General features: G+C 44.7%; 1 long non-coding RNA gene across 1 annotated transcript in view; it reads left to right on the top strand.

The window, feature by feature from the left end:
- Positions 1-18,960, top strand: part of LOC142776616 (uncharacterized) — a 48,885-nt gene extending 29,925 nt beyond the window's left edge. The window contains exons 3-4 of the long non-coding RNA XR_012887682.1: positions 8,690-15,323; positions 16,575-18,960. This is a non-coding gene — a long non-coding RNA (uncharacterized LOC142776616). The remainder of the gene's footprint in view (positions 1-8,689; positions 15,324-16,574) is intronic.
- The last annotated feature ends 1,076 nt before the right edge of the window (positions 18,961-20,036 follow it).

Raw genomic sequence — 20,036 nt, forward strand, 5'->3', positions numbered from 1 at the left:
GCATTCGCAAATTTTCAGCGTCCTCCCGTTGGGCTCCGTGGTGGGCGGCCGCCAACGCTGCTGAACAACATACAATTAGCATGCATAAAACGTTTGCTTAGTGGTCGTGCTTCCTCAAAGCGGCTACGCACCGAAGACATCAATATTTTTAGCCGGCCAAAATAAAGCTTTCCTCACTTCCGTGTTATACACTGTGAGGAAACTAACAAGCTAGAACAGTATGCCTCCTCGTAGTGGCTAGGTGCTCAACCGAAACTCTCTGTGCCGGGTTCAAGGTTACCAGAATGGCCAGTGGAGATCTCCTTGAGATACAAGGGAGAGACGAATTCGAAGAACTGAACTCTCTCACAACTTCTGGCGACACACCAATCAGTATTAAACCGCACAGGTCTATGAACTCGACTCGCGGGCTAGTATCAAATGCAGGTTTGCTTGAGCTGACTGAATCTGAACTTCTGGAAGGATGGAAGAGCCAGAACGTGACCAAATTACGGCATAATAAGATAAAACGGATAAAAAAGCAAACCATTTAAGCAGCTAAGATTGACCTTTGCTTCGAGCGATCTGCCGGAAACCATTCAAACTGGGTATACAAAGCCTTCCGTGAGGCCACATATTCCTAACCCTTGCCGTTGCTTCCAATGTCAGAGATATGGCCACGGCTCGCAAAGTTGTCGTGGCTGGCAAACTTGTGCTCTGTGTGGAGTCGTGGGCCACGCGTCCGACAACTGCGAAGCATCTGCACATTGTGTGAACTGAGGTGGGAATCATGCCGATTACTCACGGTCCTGCTCATTTTGGAAAAAAAGAAAAAAAGATTGTCACGTTGAAAATAAAAGAAAACATCACATATAAAGAAGCAAGAAGAAGAGTCTCGCTATATTATGGCCTAGCATATGCTGATGCGGCGCGTCAGGGGGCAGCGTTGCACCAGCCCTCGACACTCCTTCGGCCTGCGTGGTGCGTGGCTGCCAACGCTGCTGAACAACATACAGTTAGAATGCATAAAGCGTTTCATTTGCTTAGTGATGGGGCTTGCTCAAAGCGGGTACGCACCGAAGACATCAGAGCGAGCCATCGGCCCCGGCGCTTGCCCCCAAAGCGGCAGTAGTTGAGTCTACTCCGCCTACTATTGAACCAAAACCAGAAACGCCAATGTGCTTGGGTCTCAAGGCCTCACCTCACCAGGTGAGGCCCAAACTTCGGACAAGCATCTCGCATGTGAGGGCGTCCAGTGCCTCCGAGGAGGCACTGGATACAGCGGCACCCCTGGTGCCGTAAAAGCGGTGTGGCTCTCTGGAGCGCGCCAAAAAAAAAAAAAAAAACTGAAAAGCTCATAACAGCCCTGTTACTTAAGCTCTAACTTTCAGCTTAAACAAGTAACCCTCTTAACGTACACACAGCACTTCTTTACTTCCAATTTGTAAACACAAACTATATATTGGAACGTCAGAGGACTGCTTAAAAACCTCCACTATGTCCAAGAGCTCTTGCACAAACACTCACTAAAAGTGCTGTGTGTACAGAAAACACACCTGAAATCCCCCGATAAAAATTTTCTGCGTGCTTACGTCATAATATGAAAGGAACGGGATGATGCTGTTGCGTCATCCAAAGGCGTGGCCATTATGGTTAATCAAGGAGTAGCGTGTACACACTTACCACTCCAGACATCCCTTGATGCGGTGACTGTCCGATAAGAACTTCTAAACGAACTCGTCACTGTCTGCTCTTTTTTACATACCTCCACACCACTGTCTCGAAAGACGTGAATTCCAGTCTTTAATAGACTTGAACTACTTGAACCTTATCTGCTCGACCTGAATGCACATAGCGGTCTGTGGGGAGATTCTCGCTGTGATGCACGAGGTCGACTCATTGAACAGTTTTTCTTCTCTTTCGGTGCCTGTCTGTTGAGTAAGAAAGAGCCAACATACTACAACGTGGCCAACAAACCTTACTCGACTATCGACCTCAGCATCGTATCTCCTTCGCTTTTACCGCTACAGAAATATAAAATCATAAATAATCTATATGAAAGTGTCTTTTTTTCTGTAGTGTTGAGTACACACACATCATATGAATGTCCTCCGCGTGTTCCCAAATGGCTGATAAAAAAGCAGACTGGGAACACTTTCGCAACACTACTTGTTTAGGTTCGACCGACATATGTAGGTTAGAGATTGATGAAGCTGTGCAGTACTTCACAGTTTTTCTTACTGACGTAGCAGCCAAGTGCATACCGCAAACATCTGGAATTCATGGCAAGCGACATGTGCCCTGGTGGAACACTGATTGTAGGAATGCGCTAAAGGAGCAGAACAGTGCATGGAGGTTGTTTCGAAACTCACAAATACAAAAGAAGAATAGAGAAGCAGTAACTGGAACACAAATGTACAAAATACGAGGCCTACAACCAAGCTTTCATCTTAGCTGAGCTCCAAACATCACTGAACTCTTGCAGTAATTTTGCACCAGGTTCCTGTGTGCTGTATGAAATGATTAAAAACCTCCCAATTTGAAAGCAAAAAAATAACTTTATTTGTACAATGCTATCTCGTTTTCAGGCACTATCCCTGCTTCCTGGAAGGTGTTTCTTATTATTCCCAATTTGAAAGAGGGCAAAGACCCTTCTTCAGTTTCGAGTTGTGGGCCTACTGCGCTTACAAGCTGCTTGTGCAAGCTTTTCGTAAAAAAAGAGATAAACTACCCACTTGTACATTTCATTAAAAGAAACAATTTGCTCGAATCATTCCAGTGTGGATTTCCAGAGGGTAGATCCACCACCGGCCACATTGTTCGTACAGAGGCGCAGATCAGAGACGCTTTCGTCCACAAACAATACTTTATTTCTTTGATCCTCGATATCGAAAAGGCTTATGATACAGCATGGCGCTTTCGAATATCAAGGAACCTGTCCCACCTTGACGTGCGTGGCAGAATGTTCACCATAATGAAGAGTTACTTGTCGAACTGGACATTCCGGGTCCGAGTGGGCAGCGCTTTTTCCAAAACATTTGTTCAAGAAGCAGGAGTGCCACGAGGTGGTGTACTTAGTTGCACACTTTTTATTATCAAAATAATTTTTTGCGCTTGTCCATCTTACACAATATGTTTTATTGCATATATGTTGACGACGTCCAGCTTGGTTTAAAATCTTGTAATCTGGCATTGTGTGAGCAGCAGGTCCCGCTCGGTTTGAATAAATTATCCAATTGCGCAGAAGAAAACGTGTACCGACTGAATGCACACAAAAGCACGTGTGTCTTGTTCTCAAGGAAGAGAGATATTCATTCCGAACCCTATGTTCAACTGAATAAGCAACGTCTTTCTTTTAGTGCTGAACACATATTATTATCTCTATTCTTGGACGCCAAGCTAACCTTCGTACCAAACATGAAGTATTAAAAAAACAAGTTCATTAAAACAATGAAAGTTCTGAAAGTGTTGTCACGCACTACATGGGGAAGTGACAAAAAATGTTTGTTTAATCTGTATAAAAGACTCATACGTACCCATCTAGAATATGGCGCAATAGCATATCAGTCTGCGACACCTACTTCCCTTAAAATGCTTGACCCTGTTCATCACCTAGGCATCTGACTCTCTACGGGTGCTTTTCGCACTAGGCCCGTGGAAAGCCTGTACGTGGAATCGAACGAATGGTCGCTCCACGTACAGATATATTACATGTCTTTTGAATATTATGCTAAAGTGAACGCAAGCATGGAACACCCTTCACATTCGACAAATAATGGCACGTCAAGTTCTGCTGTGTTTGAAAAACGGCCTTCTATGAGACTGCCCTACTCACTCAGTATTAGGGGCCTAGTGAAGTAAGCCGGCGTGTCACTTGAACACTGTTCGATGGCTTCCACCATATGCCTGCCACCATGGCTGTTGCAGGCAATAGATTGCAACGTGTTTTTCTTAGACGTTACGAAGCACGCACCAATTGCACATATTCGGACATACTTCATAGAATTAAACATAAATACACATGTCCTGAGTTCTTTACGGACGCTTCAAAGTCCAACACTTCTGTCTCGTTCACAGCCGTCGGCCCATTCTTTTCGGAAGCCGGCGTCCTACACTCTGATACAAGCACTTTCACCGGCGAAGCTTATATGCGATACTTGCAGCTGTTAAACACATTAAAATATAAAAGTACAGAGGGCAATAATATATACAGATTTCTTAAGTGTAGTAAAATCTCTGAAGACTCCTAAAAACACAAAGACCTGTCTTTGTCTCGGTTTGTTCGCTTTTATTCACAGTCTGCTCATCCAAGCAGCATGTTGTAGTCCGTTGGGTGCCAGGACACCGCAAAATACAAGGAAACGTTCTACCTGCTAGCTGGATCCGCCACCAAAACCGCTACCAATACATTGATACCAAGTCCTGCACTCGAATTGAAACCTTTTCTAAAACGAAGGCTCCGGGGTTATTGGCAGAGCGCATGGGACACACACACAGGTAATGAATTGCATGCCATCAAGTCACAACTTGGTCATTGGGCGCCACTATCAAAATCACGCCACCCTAAGTAATATTTACAAGGTTAAGAACAGGACATACATACACTACACATTCATTTCATTTGTCTGTAGTCGATCCACCTTTGTGTGATAGACGGTGAGAAGCACTCACCGCACTTCACATTCTGATCCAGTGTAAACAATTAGACACGCTTAGAAGACAAATCTTTCAATTGCCCTACCGACAACAGATACCACTTCACCCTGCAATGTTCGTCGCTAGAAAACCACTTTTCACACATAAATCATTGGTAGCTTTTTTGAGAGAACTTCATACTTTTCATATCATATACACGAGCATTCCGTGGCACGACCTCTCCAGAGGTCTCCGCTGCGGTGGCTACACTCAACAAAGCACTTGCCTCACGGCCCTAGGACGCAAGTGTGTGAATGATCGAGGCACTAGTGCTTGTGCCATAGATGTCCATCACGGTTTTATTATCACAAGCTTTCGTCATTAATTACACCACACACTTTAATCGGCATGGTCATGATTATATGACATGTGTTTTTACCCCCCTGAGGGGAGGAATTTTAAGGCCATTATACAGCCGCTAATCACAATCATTGTCCACACCTCTTGTCCCATAAACCGGCGCTTTTTGGCCATCAAATCGCCCTTGAGCCACAAAGCATAATCATCATCATCATCATCATCATCATCATCATCATTCTCCATTGGGTAAGAGCCATGTGCAGAGGAAAACAACAACAACAAGCTTTTGTAATGTGTTGAAGCAAGGACGAGCCACTCGTTTCGCGATTTGCATTATGTGACACCTCATTGTTCATTTGCTGTTATAAATTGCTTTATTACTCACATTATCACAATTCCTTTCGAAGTTGCAAGTTTGAGAATGGAAAGTGTGCAAATGAGGTACAAGCACTGGCGACGTATCTCTTTCACGGAAGGTGCTTCAGCGGCTGTTGCTAGCCGCAGGGTCAGGTTTTCTTCTGCGCCATCAGAAATTTGTTGTTGCCCTGCATTGCTTTCGGGTGAGAGCATGGAGCAATCTACGTGTTTTTGCACGGTGATTTGGCAAAAAGACCATACCGGTTGGAAGACTGCCGGGCCCCGTTAGAAGAAGTGGGACTCATCAAGGCGATCACTGGCAGTGGAGCCTTCCGAATGAATCACGTCTGGCTGGTGAAGTATCGAAATAACTTCACCAGCCAGACGCAATTCAGAGGCTTGACGACGCCAGACGTGACAAAGATGTTTTATTTAAAACGAGTGGACTCCGAGTCCAAGGGGTGGTTTCTGTGCTATAATTGACCCCGTTTAACAAGACGTATTCGTGAAAATCCACTGGGTTGATTTTGCCGTCTCAAATGAGATCATTCCACAAATTTTGAGTCACTTGGGTGAAGTCGTGGAGTTTTCGAGCGACAACTGGACCGTCACAGGCTTCGAGCACGCGACATCGACGAAGAGAATTGTGCGACTGAAACTGAAGGAAGGCGTGGTGCTAGCAGGCTTTCCGCACCTTTTTACAATGTGAGGGGGCTGGTACTGTCCTTGTGGACCCGACTCAGGCACCACTCTGCCTTAGGTATCACATGCAATGACATTTACGAAGAGACTGCCTGACTCCTCGGTGTTTTGTATGCCGAGCGTTTGGGCATGGAAGTCAAAATTATGCCAGGAGTTATGCCAGAATAACGAAGACTATGCTGCCAACAGACGACGACCAAGAGAATATAATGGCCACCGAGGAGGCTGAAAAATTTGCCCCTGGCAGTAACGCATTGGGACGAGAGGCAAAAGTTTAGGCGACTGGAGAAGAGACAGAGGACGTGCCAATACAAAACGACCATGACTAAATAAAGATAGCAGAGGAGTTGGCCAAAACAGGTGGCCAGCGGGAGGTTCAAGAAACGATAGAGGAAAACATGGGTACGAGTGGTGAGATCGGTACACCAGAAGCTAGCTCAAAAATTACGGATGCGGCCGTGGGACGCGGAAAGCGTACCCGAGTAGAAAGCACGGAACGCAACCTGAAACGCCCGGAGCGTCTGCGGCATCGCGACACGGGAACTAAGAGCAATATATATATATATATATATATATATATATATATATATATATATATATATATATATATATATATATATATATATATATATATATATATATATATATGCCCTCGAGACCCGGTCGGCGTCATCTTCGCCGGTTCGGGGACAAAATAAAGACGCGTAAGACCCGTTTTTTCCACTACACGGTATAAGAGACATGGTAAGCACAGTACTGTAGTTTGATCCTTATCAGCAAAATGGCTAGTATGACTTCGGCTTAGTGCATTGATATGCTGAATGTTCATGGTCTAGGAGCGCGTCGCAAATAGTGCCAGTTGAAACGCCTGATGCAAAAAAAGAAAACCCTTGACTTGCTCGTGGTCCAGGAAACTAAAGTTAGCACATAAGACGTGGCTGATAGCTTGCTATCACAATTTTCATTGCGGTACACGTGCAATTTTCATTGCATGTGTTTAATTTTATAACAGTTGACTCGAAGCTTTTTGAAATTTCCGTCGTTGTAACTTCGATGTTGACAATTGAGCGAGAAGTTATGAAGTGAATAATATGAAATCAGCGAGACGAAAATAGCGACGAAATACTGCAAAATGCGTAAGCAGCTGCTTGCGTTCCTGCGCTTTTGATTGTTTTCGTCTCTTTCCTTCCCGAAGTTCTTGTGATAATGCAACTAATAAAACAGTGAACACATAACTGAAACAAGATGCGTGAAAATATTTTATTTATTCTCAATTTAGGGCTGATCCTGGAAATTTTGTGTTTTGTTTACTTCTTTACACCTTTGGCTAATAAAACAACTTGACAATTGACCCAGTTTGTGTGCCCAACTTTTGGCTTCTGTGTCTATCGAGAATGAAACCATCCGTTTGGTCTTTTCATGTTAGCCTCTCCACCGGCACTGGTGAATACCCGTAACACTCGAACGCGCTTGTCTTCTTGTAGTTTCCGTGATGTGGTTCTGTCATTCAGAACTGTTTATTTGTTCTACTTTGCATCGTCGACAAATTGGCACCTGTGCTTGTCAAACGTAGACAGGTCACGTGCACTCGACTGCCCTACAGCAGCAGGGGATTTGCGATGTGTGAACGTAATAAAACGTGGTTGTCAGTTGACCCGGTCGTACACACACACACACACACACACACACACACACACACACACACACACACACACACACACACACACACACACACACACACACACACACACACACACACACACACACACACATATATATATATATATATATATATATATAACTGGAGGGGAGTGCACTTATAGTTGCAGCCCTATTGCGGCAACGAGCGCCTTGTGCCCCCTAAGCAGGTGTTAGTGTCTTAACATAAAAAACAATGCCAAAAGTCTACATGGAGCGGCCGTGTTCTCTTGCACCAGTGTTTTGTAGAGTTACGTGAGATTGGATCTAAACGAGTGAACTGCCCGCCTCACTTCATACATCAATGTGGTCATTACGCACAAGCCTTGGGGTGGTCATACACTGTGGCCTAGCTGCGGGAATCTTGGTTACTTAGCAAGCGCACGTTTACTAAAATCAATATTGGGCTGATATTTTATAGAGAGCAACAGTATCCTAGATTTGAAGGCACATGGGACACTGAAAACTTCACCCATCTTATGAACGACTTGTTTGACGCGCTCAGTGCAAAAAGGCCACTAACTGGCATCTTCAAGAACTCTGCCAATATCAAGGTAATAAAATGAAGTTGCGCATTTTTTTATCCCTGCATTTAACTGAACTTAGAGAAAGAACCCTTCATACACAAACCCTTGTAAACAGTTCATCTACGATTTCTCTGAAATGCGGAATACCAACGAGAGCACCAGCAGGTTGCTGCTGTTTGCATCCCACATCTCTATGAAGTCTGTGAGAGTTACTTTGTTGTCCGCCCTGGACATAATCACCCTCCTACACAACAAAGATGTACCATATGTGCTCACGGCAAAGCTGAACCAATATCTCTTGGAGGTACGCGGCTAGTTGTTATTAACGCATTTTGCTCCTAATCTGAGTGCTGTGTACCTGATTCTGGCATTGCTTTCTGTACCCTAACGTGCACATCGTGCTAAAAAGATCTTTTCTCTTCTGCCTCTAGTGTTTCTTTGGAGTGGTCAGGAGCTTTGGTGGAGACGAAGATCAACCAACCATAACCCACTTCGGCCAGATATTCAGGCTTTTCAGCCTGCATATGCTACTTAATATGGCAACGAAGGAAAACTGTCAAGTCAAAGCAGTTTCAGTGCATGTGGCAGTGCACGAAAGTAATAGCTCTTTCGAGGAAGTATGCCCGGGAAGAACAACTTTGGAAGATGACTTCACGGATACATCTGCACGAGCCAGTAACTGCTGATGTGCTTCAGCACAGTTACTGCCACATGACTGCAACAGCAAGCACTCTGTATTACTTTGGCGTTTTTATCGCGTAGAAAGCGAACGGGCTCACTAGTTGTGAAGACTGCCTTGAAACCTGTGTACTTATCTGAAGACTACATACCATCAACAGCAGCCTTAACAGAAATGCGATTTTTTGTTCCTGGTACACTGCAGCACCATCAGGTGCTTTGACATCTGTGCTACGCACCAATAAGCGTGTCAATGAAAAAGTGCCAGAGATAACAAAGTGTGCGGATATTTGTTTCAGACTATCATGAAAAAGCTGGCTGTGCGTTTTGTGACTCGAATAGGATGTACTGAGCATTTTGAGAAGCTAAGTGCACGAATCATTACATTTTATGACCACGCAGATGCACTTCTATTCTAAGTTTTCACGCCAATGGTGAGACTCTGATGTGTCAGTAAAGGTAGCGATAAAGTATGCCAAACTGCTCTGAAATTGAAGCTGTCACCAACATGGATTATTATGTGCATAACTTCTTGCCGATGTATAATGGCACCACACTTTTTTTGTTCTGTAGTATACATTTTGTTTTCCAAACTGTCTCTTTCATCCAGCATATGGAGCCCTGTGTATCCCCCCCCCCCTGCAGTAATGCCGTCGGACGATGCAGATACTCAAAATAAAATTAAAGTAATACCTACCCCATTTTCTTTGGATTCGAGTGAATTAGTACATTAAAAATCTGTTTCATGTCACCCGTGGTTATTGCAATAAATCACAGTCTCCTTGTGTCACAGGTCCCGTTGATTAGGGAGGCGATCGCCACGCTAATTCCAAGGACCGAAATATCGGCCCCCCAAACTGCACCACGAAAGCGTGGACAATTTAGAAGTGGTCCTATTTGGCGCGCCAGCGGACGCGGGCTGTGGCCCTAAGAAGAAGTCAGAGCCGAGAGTTGATAAACAAAACAAAATTATATTCTCAATTATGGCAGATCAAATTGATACAAAAATATGCACACTCGACAATAGTTGAATACGATATGTCACCAATCAAACAACGTACTACACAGTGAAATCAGCCACACTCGAATCAACGAACACAAACAACACAACGAACACAATACGCATTACAATGCAATCGCATGCATAGCACAACTTAGATACTTAAAGACTAAAGAGTTCGAAAACTTATTCAGCCCAAAGTCCTTGGAACGAAAGTCTGAATGATACTCTTCCGAGAATCACTCACTCAAAGTCCAGCGCTGTTGTCGTTCCGCTGCCCCCGAAGTTTCTCTACCAGGAAACTTCGCGTCTGCAAGTGGCCGCTCTCCAAGCAACAAACTTCGCCGGTAACACGTCGGCTTCCCATGCGCAGCTGTTGCCACCCGTCTTCGCTCGCTGGCGGTAGACACACACTCCTGCCTGTAGCACGAGTCTTCACCCCTCAGGTGGAAATCCTCTTCTTCTCCTCCTTTGTCACTGAGGACAAAAGGTTTCGCCCACATGGCGGACAGACCCTACGCACACTAGCGCAACATTCCTTCTTCTCCCCTGTCACTGAGAACAAAAGGCTTCGCCGACAAGGCGGAACACCCTACGCACACTGGCGCGAAATTCCTTCTTCTCCTGCTCACCCATCTCCGCTGCTCGGTTAAATACCTTTCGCGCTAGATTCCAGAAACTTCTCAACGTTTCGTCGGCGCGATGCACAGCCAAGGCTGGGGAAAGAGCGCGACATTTCGAGGGCCGTCCACGACTCGTGACGCAACTCTGAATCACCCCGCCCCTTTCATTCGAGAACCTTCCAGGGCTTGCTCGGCCGCTGCTGTGAGGAGGTTGGTTGGCGAAACTACGCTTCCGAGGGAGAGAGATGGCGCGCCCGGGGAGTCTTTGGATGCTTGTTGTCTTCTTTATAGTTGACCTTGAGGCGCCTCTCTGCGCTTGGAATCGTTACTGTCGCTAGAATTCGGCGGCGTGCGCTTTTTCGAAGCGCTCGCTTGTGACACCTTGCAAGAAACGTGGATGTGTCTTAAAGTCTATTTAGAAACACTTAGCACTATCAAATGAACAAATGTGCCTGCGCTGAGCAGATGACTGCGCGTTGGCTAGAGCCCAATGCGATGGTACCGCCATCTGGCGGCAAGCATAGAAAAGGTGCTACCTACGAAGCATAATGGGAGCGGACTGTTTGATAACTGAATCTATTCCAGTTACGTTGGCTATGCCAGTGAAATGAAGTTGTGTTGTGCTCCTCAACTTGAGGTGTTCCATTTTTTCTCGCTTGCTTTGCTTTGAATAATATTGCCCTGCGACAAGAAAGTGTCACCTAGAGGCGACGAAAAATCGAACCATTCGTTTGGTAATTAGTAATCTGTGATGCCCACTGCCTAACTTATTAAGCTTATTTAAGGAAAGTAGAATATGAGGTTCATTATTCTATCGGACTTTCGTTTATTGAAGCTGAAGGTATCTTACATTGCAGCAACAAAGCTTTTGAGTGCCTTGGAGAGGTAAACAAGGCCACCTCTACCAATGCGCTCAGTAAGACACGACTCTTCTGGAAGCAAGTGCGAGTTTTTTGGTTGCGTCAAAAGCTGAGGACACTGTTTATATTTTACTTTCACCAGACCTTTCCTATAGCCAAGTAATCGCTAGCCCCGCCGCGGTGGTCTAGTGGCTAAGGTACTCGGCTGCTGACCCGCAGGTCGCGGGTTCAAATCCCGGCTGCGGCGGCTGCATTTCCGATGGAGGTGGAAATGTCGAGGCCCGTGTGCTCAGATTTGGGTGCACGTTAAAGAACCCCAGGTGGTCAAAATTTCCGGAGCCCTCCACTACGGCGTCTCTCATAATCATATGGTTGTTTTGGGACGTTAAACCCCACAAATCAATCAAGTAATCGCTAATGTAGTACGTTATGTGAGAGCCGCTTTTTGATTCCATCATGTCACGGTGATCTGGAATGGCATCACATGCCTTTATCATTTCAAGAACTTCATCCAAGTGCTTATATCTGGCAGCTTGTTCAGCTTGCTCTGGAAGTCCAGTAAATTGGGGCAGGGGTGCGATGCAGGATGGCCCGAGCTTCTCGGCAGACGAGTTTGCTCCAAGCTTGCTCTGCAGTGCCTTGGAATGAAGACAATCACGGAGCGCTTGATAGCAGCGTTGATAAAAATGGCTACAAAAACGCGCGTGGCGTTGGAAACGGATGTAGGACATTTGCGGTGGTTATCAAATAAACACCGTGTGGGAACACGTCAGCGTCGCCACTCAGTAAACATTTTAACAGTGCAGCAACGTCAGCGTGATTGCCTTGGTATATTTTTCCCATCTCAACACGCGCCTCCCGCAGGCGTGTTCGTGGGCGTCTGTCCTGTTTCAGACAGGTTCTTTCATTCCACCTGCAGAATGGAAATTTCCACCCTCGAAGGCAGAAAGGGTGCACACGCAGCACTCTTGAGCTGCTGATTTCGCTCCTATGAAATATTAGAGATAAATATAAGAACAACTGGTCACCAGGGCCGCTCGCATCATTGCGGCAACGCGGCTGTGATTGGCGACGTTCTGAGCGCGTTAAAAAGAATGGGAAACATCCTAGCCGCGTGGTGATATCGCTTTTACTTCTGCGTGCGTGTGTGCCTAGTCTGCACCATGAAGCTGATAGATAAAGTGTGTCACTCGACGTGAGTACTGCTCCTCGGCAAAAGCAAACGTGGTGGACGTGCCGGATCTCTGCCGTGGGCATATGTCAATCAAGCTGATTGACGCGTGAACTCGGATACAAACTCGTTGATTCTGAAAAGGTCAGAGCTCTACTCAGGACTGTGATGGTGCCGGCGTGACCGTCAAGTATTTGATGCGGTGAAAGCTTAGCGGCAGCTTCTTTGCATATAAAATAATTTGATAAGCGTAAACTACTAATTAGATTAATGTACTTTCAGATTTTTTATTATCCTAAGTGATTACTTGTCAATTTGTTTAGTAATATTTATATTTGCCTTTCTGAATAAAAATTCCCCTGTAGTTGCTCATCCGGTGTCCTTCCCGCTTTCATTGCTCTTCCAAAACTTAGCTTGATACGTTTGTGATCACTACCCAGACTTCTGGAGCCACATTCATCGATGTGCATTCCCCTGAGCCTATCATACATCCTATGTGATATCAGTGCATAATATATTGTCGACGTTTTGTTTTCCGGCGGCGGCAAACAAAACGCCGTCTGAGCCTTTATTTTGACAATTTTCTTTGTAAGACTTGAAGAATGATACGCATAAAATGCTGCTTCTCATTTATATTGAGCATTTGTAAACATGAATAGTACGAACGCGTAGAAGATTAGAAAGTGACCCACTTTAAACAGTCGGGCCACACTGCTCGTAAGAGGCACAGGAATACGTTGATATTAACTACTGGAAGTTTGCCGAATAATGTCAACGAGGTGTTATGACATCATTAACTACAGAAGTGCTGGAACGTTATTGGTACACATTTACTTACTGCAGCAAAGGCTCCATGGAGTGCGATGGATATATCAGCCAGCATGGGACAGCTTCTGGGCTCCGGGCATCTGCATTGGCGCTATGCGTCGTACGTACATTGTTTGCACATGAACGCTGATGCATGTATGTTGTTCACTACTGCACATGCTAAAACATTACTTACGTGACCTTTATTATATGTAAACATTGATTGACCGGCAATCAAACAATTTATTGCAGCAAGTTTGTGTGATCAGCGTTGTCGTTTCGCTCGGCCTGAATGCGGCATCACTTACCCACTCAAGTGTGTATGCAAGATGCTTGCGAGCTTCTAGTAAGTAGTTTTACTTCACTGTATTAAATAGAAACGAGACAAATTGAGAGAGGGAGCTTCTTCAACGAGCGGTGGACAGCCATGACGCAGAAGCAGACGACGATGGTGTCGTCTGCTATGCGAAGGGCCAGCCGCCTTATCTAAACGCTCTCGTGCTTTGACATCTATTTCGTTTTATACGCAGCTATAAATTATACAAACAATAATTTTGGTTAATTTTGTTCAAAAACGTATTTGAGTGCAGAAGGCAATAAAGACTTTTTTCAGTTGTCAGTAAAATATTATTTTTCAATTTTTGTACAACTGCCGCTGAAACCAAGATGGCAATGTCATCGCGTCCAATTTTTGTCCTGGACATGCCACTCCCTAATTTTTGTTTAAAAAAGTATTTGAGTGCAGAAGACAATAAAAACTTTTTCACTTTTCAGTAAAATATTACTTTTCAATTTTTGCACAACTGCCACCGAAACCCACATGGCGATGTCATCGCGTTCAATTTTTGTCCTCATTGGCTCTATGGACATACCACTCCTTTGACCGCACTGTGCATTAGCGCCGTTCCCCGCGCTGCCTTTGTTATCGAGCAAGACAGCAATTGAGTGGAATAAAGCTAGATTCTTGGATTAACTATGTATCACTCTAATTACGCGTGATCGCCGACTAATTTGCAAGATAGCTTTGATAAACAAGCTTCAATTGTTCGAGCTTGCGTGTAAGCGTAGAAAATTCCAGTTTTCAGACGTGTGTGATTGGCAATTTATAGCAAAAAGATACCAGAAAAGTGTGTGGCTTAGATGCCGACACAAAATACATGTCCGCAACAATAAGTATCGCATCTCAATTAATTCTATAACACTGGAAGATAGCTGCAGGCACGTTGTTGAGCGCAGCAGTTCTGGGCTCCACAAGCCATGGTTGATCGCGGGTTCTAAATGTGATCCGTCTGACGCTTATGTTTCAAGCGCTGAAACTACAGAAAAACAATATTACCGTTGAACACGTTTGTGGCACTATGCTTGCTTGCACAGCAAGCAAGCATGGTGCATTTTTTGACATTATTGATTGATTTGTCGGGTTTGACGTCCCAAAACCACCATATGATTATGAGAGACGCCGTAGTGAAGGGCTCCGGAACTTTTGACCACCTGGGGTTCTTTAACGTGCACCCAAATCTGAGCACACGGGCCTCCAACATTTCCGCCTCCATCGGAAATGCAGCCACCGCAGCCGGGATTCGATCCCGCGACCTGCGGGCTAGCAGCCGAATACCTTAGCCACTAGACCACCGCGGCGGGGCTTTGACATTATTCAGTTCGCAATATTGAAAAATAAGGACTGGAACGAGTGATTTAGCTGAGCAAAAAGTTAAAGAGTTAGAAAGATTGCAATTATTCATTGTTTTAAAATTCACCCTTCACAAAAGGACGACCTATGGCATGGTCGGCAATATAGCACTGCACTTTCAGTAGGCATCCAAGAATAACTTGAAAAGGCTGATTGTAACGCACAGAGATGTTCGTTTTCTTGCAGCTTGGTTGAGGCATCCACCGGGAACCGAAGGCCGACCAGCAATTAAAAAGGTGATAAACTCAGGGTGTCATTATGATGTTGTGCTCAACTCTTGAAGCTCAACAGTTCTCACTTTAAGTGAAGCTCAACAGTCCTCACTCTATTGCACACTAAAATATGTGTTGCAGTTGTGTGTCCATGCAGCCATGATCTAAATTCCAAAGCACTGCCCCCAAAACAGGAAACTTAAACAAAACGTCTTGAAACGGGTACGAACCGCTGTAGACGACCTCGTGAAGGCCTAAAATAGACGTTGTTGAAAATATATTGATTTGGCGTCGAAAATATTGTATCCTCATACTGCCAACTTGCATTGAATTGACTATTCTTATAGAGCCCATAATGGTAAACAAGTTCCTAACTGCTACTCTAAGACATTATTTAAATGTTTTGTCCGAACGCGCGTGCGCTACGGCCCTTTCGAGAGAAGCGATCGTCCTTCTTGAAACATCCATCAATATATGTTTTGCTGATAACACGGTAACACCAAACAACACATAAAAGAATGGTGACTGCAGTGTTCAAAGAAAAAACGCAAAAAGAAAACTTTTATAAAAATAATTTCTCATCGACAGCAGCAGTTTCTATGCATTTTTTGTTCAACCGATGACTCAGGTCAGCAAGCCGTTCTAAATACGGCATTGCTTATATCGCCTCAAAAAATTAATTCTTACAAACCCCATCGGTAGTGCGAGTTAACCATCCTTATAAAGAATATTGATGTTACATTTTTTATTACATGCGTTACGCTGTTACATTTTCGTGGTATCTAAAACGTGGCCGCATTTACGCATTTTTAACCTCTTAAACGTGGGTCTCATCTCGAAGCTCGTTTTTGTATTTCATTAACACCACAATCAACCGTAGTTGTCACTCGTTTTAATTTTTTAGAATTTAAAGTGTGTATAAGACGCCACCTTGAAGTTATTTGTTGGGGGCACTGATATACTAATTTCATGACTGAGCATGTTCAGTGCATGAGCTGTTTTCTGGCCTGACCACCTTGCCGGTGCGAGTCTGTCTTTGTGTGAAAGTTTTGAATTCTCAGTGTGTTGCACTTCAGCGGACGCCCAGGATTTCCATCGCTGACAATCTGAAGTTGGCCTACAGTCACGGTAAAAAACTGTACCTTAATTCTTCGAATCATGCAGCGACTTTCGTTTTTGCGCGAAAGTCGTACAAGCAATACACTCGTATTTAGGTATAATATTTTTAGGTCAGGGGCAGGCTTACTTATTAAAATTTTAAACAAACACTTTCAGGCACTCTAGCTGTGGTAATGGAAAGAAAGGAAAAGCCACTGGAAGCTTTCTCTCGACGACAAAAGCAACGTTGACTGAGTGCTGTTGTCGAGCCGTTGATGTGTGACTTCTCCGTGCCCGTGGGAACGTCCAGCAAGGTTGAACTGATACGGACAAACTGCATACACTGGAGTCGACTTCTTTTCCGTTGTTGTGCCACATCAGATGATATTAGTGAACTGGTCTCTTGAAGTGTCGTTTTGCAAGACTCGCATGAGTGTGGCGTGTCTGGGTGTATTGTATTAGACAAAGAACGACTATTGTGTTTTTTCGAGATGAACTTTTCCTTTTAATGCCATGTTTCTGCATGGCTGCCATTTTTGTTCTTCATGGTATGTCAGAGCTTGAATGTTTGCACTGCCGTTTGATATGGGTTCCTGTAACATATTTCCTCTGATGTAATGTTGGTATGGTAACGCATTATGGCTTTGTTAGTGAGAAACTTTATTTTCGTGGAGAAGCAACATAGAAACCAAGCTTGTAAGGGATGGCACCAGGAATTATTTACACAACAATGCTTTTTTTGTGTTAAGTGTATAGCGTGCACCATACATGCAACAGCTGTTCTGAATTTTTCAAACAGATAATAACTCTACATACTCACTTAAAAAATGGCTAGTTATATGTTGCACCTGAATTGGACTCGTATTTCTTTGAAACTACGACTGCGTGTCTCGATCAGTACTGATTTAAAAACTTGCCTGTTTTATTCCAGCTATTTTTGATGATCTGTTTGTGATTCATAGTTTTTATCTAAGCATAATCAAGTGCATTTGATTCTAAGATGGCTTGAGGTAGAAAGAAATTCATTACAAGTTAGTACAATGGCGTATATCTTGTTGTTTAAAGTACCTTACCACCCTGCAATTTTAAAAAAAAAATTGCCTTGTTTACTCTCTTTCTTTGTGTGTGCAGTTGTCGTTCATTGCTACTTTTAAGCATAGCACGTGGAGTTTACTACAGTGCCAGATTCTGTAGAAGCCCGAGTCCTCGAGCACATTGGTGAAGAAACTGAATTTTTGTGGCTACAGGCGCAGTCAGATTGGTCCTTGCTGTCACCCTTTCAATTAAATTTTGTGCACTATACAAGGTGCTCCAGCTATCTTCAGCCAGAGCTTAAACATGCCGACACTCGCAATGACGACGCGATCAAACAAAGGCATGTTGATGACTGAATACTCAGTGCATCTGGAGTGAGTCAGACTATTCCTCGTGTCCCGATTATTGGCCTAATTAGGCCACTTTTAATAACTAACCTTCTAAGGAACAAAAATGGGCCGGAAATTTAAGTGCAAATTTTTTCATTGGCTTGCAAAGCGCCTGATTGGACAGTTTGAACCTTTACACCTTTCATTTTTAGTTTTTTTACTAACTGCAAAATCCCGCGAAATGCAAAAAAAAAAAAATACCACGTGACAAGCCAACTCATGCGCCAGTGCGCACAATGATTCTAGTGCGCCCTAGCATTCCGCGTACGAACAACCATAATATTTTTTTGCCCGATTATGCTGTCTTGGCAGGGCGCAACGATAAAGTGGCTTTGCGATGAACATGTTTCGTTATCGCCCACGAAAGTGATTATAACCGCTGTAACTGCTTACCATTCTCGTAAACCGGTGCGAAGGAAGCGTATATCGTTCTTCAGGGGAACGTTACGGTGCAACAGAATAAGCGCGCACGTAGGCGCGCCAGTGGGATTGTCACGTGGCATTTTTTAAAGTTTTTGTGGCCATTTGTAGTTAGCAGAAAACACCGGTAATTAACTGACATAAACTTTGAAACTATATAATCGGACGTTTTGCAAACCTATCTACAACATTCTCATTGAAAGTTTGGATCCATCTTTGTTCCTACAGAAGTTAATTAAAAGGGTGTAAATTAATAATTGATCAGAACAAAAAAAAAAGTCTGGATCACCCCAAACAACGGTCAGCAACATAAATTTGATCGCGTCGAAATCGCGCGTGTAGGCATAGTTTAAAACTCTGGCTAAGGATAGCTGGGCACCATGTATATTGTAGGCCCGTGTGCTCAGATTTGGGTGCACGTTAAAGAACCTCAGGTGGTCGAAATGTCCCGAGCCCTCCACTATGGCGTCTCTCATAATCATATGGTGGTTTTGGGACCTTAAACCCCACATATCAATCAATCCCCCTGTATAATAATTTCTGCATCATTATATTGTTACGGGGATTACAAATACACGGAAGAGAGAAACGAGTGTATTTGAAATAGTTACAGGTAGGTGTGACACTCTAGGGCTGCTAGCATCTCGTGCGCCGAATTTACTTCTTCTTCATCGATGCGTCTACGACGGCGGAGCCATGCCCACGGCCTCATAACATCACCCCCGGTGGACGAAGCGCCGTCACGGCGCTGCTAAATCAATCAGGACTGGCAGTGTAGTAGCGTTTTAGTCGCTACGCATGAACAACATCAGTAGGTGGTGTGGCAGAATATGAGTGTGGTTCAACGGGTGTGATGAGGTAGTCGACGTCGGTGACCTTGCGGAGAACTTTGTAGGGCCCGGTGTATCGTGGGAGGAGCTTCTCGCACAAGCCTTCACGCCGATGCGGCGTCCAAAGTAGTACGAGAGAGTCAGCAGGGTAGTCAACGCCACGATGTCAGTCATCGTAGCGTTTTTGTGAGGCCTGAGAAGCAGTGAGCCTAGTGTGCGCGATTTGGCGAGCAACGTGGACTCGAGAAACAACGTCCTGAGCATACGCCGTTGGTTCGGTGGTATCAGAAGGAAGAAGTGTGTCGAATGGCAACGCAGGGTTGCGGTCGTAAAGAAGAAAGAACGGAGAATAGCCAGCCGTGTCATGCCTTCATGAATTGTACGCAAACGTAACGTAGGGGAGCATTGCGTCCCAGTCACGGTTATCAACAGAGACGTACATGGACAACATGCCTGTAAGAGTTCGGTTGAGGCGCTCTTGAGACCGTTGGTCTGGGGATGGTAGACAGTAGTAAGGTGATGTTTGGTAGAGCAGCTACGGAAGATTTCGTCGATAACTTTCGCGAGAAAGCAGCAGCCACGATCCGTCAAAAGCTGGCGCGGAGCCCCATGCTACAAAATGACGTCATTCAGTAGAAAGTCTGCGACGTCTGTAGCGCAGCTACTTGGCAAGGTACGAGTTATAGCGTATCTGGTCGCATAGTCAGTTGCGACAGCGATACATTTGTTGCCTGACACTGATGTTGGGAAAGGTCCGAGCAAGTGGAGGCCGACGCGGAAGAATGGTTCCGGGGGAATGTCGATAGGTTGATGCAGGCCAGCCGTACGGAGAGCAGGACGTTTGCGACGCTGGCAGCGCTCGCAAGCAACGACATAGCGGCGCAGAAATTTATACAGGCCAGGCCAAAAGAACCGTTGCCGCACGCGGTGATAGGTGCGTGAAAAACCCAGGTGTCCTGCGGTCG

This window comes from Rhipicephalus microplus, chromosome X, assembly GCF_043290135.1.
Source record: "Rhipicephalus microplus isolate Deutch F79 chromosome X, USDA_Rmic, whole genome shotgun sequence".
Lineage (NCBI taxonomy): Eukaryota > Metazoa > Arthropoda > Arachnida > Ixodida > Ixodidae > Rhipicephalus > Rhipicephalus microplus.